The sequence below is a fragment of the Dipodomys merriami genome, unplaced genomic scaffold, assembly GCF_024711535.1.
Source record: "Dipodomys merriami isolate MVZ:Mamm:240054 unplaced genomic scaffold, mDipMer1.0.p SCAF_1075, whole genome shotgun sequence".
Lineage (NCBI taxonomy): Eukaryota > Metazoa > Chordata > Mammalia > Rodentia > Heteromyidae > Dipodomys > Dipodomys merriami.
In genome coordinates, this window is record NW_027202355.1 from 247531 (window position 1) to 249836 (window position 2306).

Here is a 2306-nt window from a genome sequence, read left to right on the forward strand (position 1 = left end):
TGTACCATTGAATACGGAGGAACATCTTTCCTGTGCTCTCCATCGGCTCCCTACTCTCGTTAGAATAATTTAGAATAGTAAAAAATGGAAAAAGATAAAATAAATCATGGTGAAAAAAGATGCAGAAAATTCACCGGATATTTCTGAGCAGTTCAACCAACATGAACTATTAGGGAAATACATGGACACCTCATTTTCACTGGCACTCAAAGTCTCTGGTTAGGCAATTCTGATAAAGATGAGAAACAAGATGAAAAAATGAGAAATGGTATCAATTGCAATAAAAAATAGAGAAAGATCCAAGCAAATTTCTTTTTTGTGCTGCCGAAAATAATCGGCTTACTACAGTGTGGAAACTACTTTCCAAAAGGGCCACTCATGTGAATACAAGGGATGACGATGAATATACACCTCTTCATCAGGAAGTGTACAGTGGACACTTAGACATTGTCCTTGAGTTGGTGGCTCAAGCGGCACACACAATAACTGTAGATGGATGGACACATCTGCACAGTGCATATAAGTGGAATAATAACAGAGTGGCTTCTTTCTTACTTCATCATGATGCAGATTCCAATGCCCAAACTAAAGGCCTCTTGACCCACTTGAATCTTGCTGCTGGAAATTAAGATAGCAAAAATTCATTTGATCTCCTTCTGTTGAAACATTACATAAAACCATGTCTGAAGAACAATTTGGAAGAAACTGCATTTGATATTGCTAAAAAGATAAGTATGTATCACTACCTCTTTGAAGTTGTGGAAGACTGTACAAATTGTTCTACTAAGTCCTAATGATTCAATTACTTTTCTTAAATTTCAAAAATGCCATTCCATCTTTTGTGTCCATACAAAATATTTTCACAATCCAAATAGCAATAACTTATTGTAAAAATTCATGGATTCTGTGGAATTCTTTCAAGTGAATTGCCTGCCTTTGATGTCAAAATGTATTCAAGAGTTTTTGTGTATATCTATAATGATTTCTTCAGAGTTTATGACTTTTTAATAGAAATAATTTTAACTTATCTATTGAAATTTATACAGAAACTAAAGATATTTCTCGTGCTTGTCTGAAAAAGTATATTTTAAAATATTCTATAGTCTATGTTTGTATAGTGTCCATAATGTATTTTATTCTCTCCTAGATATAATACTTTGAATTCTATGCTACTTTATAATATACAGCTTCATTAATGTGTCTTTTCAGATTTCATTCCATATAGAAATAGTTTAAGATTCCTTTGTTTCCTAGGTCCTTATAGTATTATATTACTTTGGGATAGAACGAAAATGTTGTCTAATTTCAAAAGTTTTATAAAGGTTATGCTATGTAAAGGCCTTTCTTTTTTTTGGTGGTGGGGGGGGGGTGTCCGGTCGTGGGCCTGAACTCTGGGCTTGGGCGCTGTCCCTTAGCTCTTAAGCTCAAGGCTAGTGCTCTACCACTTGAGCCACAATGCCAATTCCGGCTTTTTTCTTTTTGCTTATGTGGTGCTGAGGAATCGAACTCAGGGCCACAGGCATGCAAGGCAAGCGCTCTACCAATGAGCCACCTTCCCAGCCCCATATAAAGGCCTTTCTAAGGTCAAGATTTAATACACTGATGTCAAACTAACTTTTAATTATATGAATTACATGTATTTTTACACTTGTAATTTTGTAATCAATTTTAAATGTTTTTTCATTTCTTGCATCTGAAGAATGAAAAATTTGGAATACTTCACAAATTTTCATATCATCTTTGTGCAAGTGCCATGTTAATCTCTGTATTGTTGTAATTTGGGTATACATACTGCTAAAGCACGTATTATCCTCTAAATTAAATAGTTAATGATGCAATCTTTATACAGGCTTATATCCTTGGGTGCCTATTTGGTACAAGGAAACGTTAATGTTTCTAACAGTGCTATTGATCTTATATTCCTGAAATTCTGTGAATAGTGGAAAAATTATATTGTTCAGTCTATTGCTCACATTTGCAATTTTTTTGTCAATTACTATTTTAAATATTTTCCATTTTGGATTTGATTGCACTTTCAAGTGTTTATAGCTAGGTCCAAAGGTGATGGCTGTTGCAAGTAGTAATTTATCCAAATGAGTTAGATCTGTGGAGCTATTTGATTCAAAGTAAGCCTTGCTTAAGAGCTACTTCTAAACTTCTGCAGTTGAAATTTTCCCAGAAGAGGTCTTACTTTTCCCAAATGAGATCCTAGGATCCCAGGACCCAGTTATCTGCATCATCAGATAACATGGGCAATACTTTTCACCTAGGCCCATGCAACATGCCAATAGAAACTAATTGAATAT

At 34.5% G+C, this 2306-nt stretch overlaps 1 pseudogene; it reads right to left on the bottom strand.

Moving 5' to 3' along the window:
• Nucleotides 1–1703: 1703 nt before the first annotated feature.
• LOC138815052 (U6 spliceosomal RNA) lies at nucleotides 1704–1803 on the bottom strand (annotated as a pseudogene).
• Nucleotides 1804–2306: the final 503 nt, after the last annotated feature.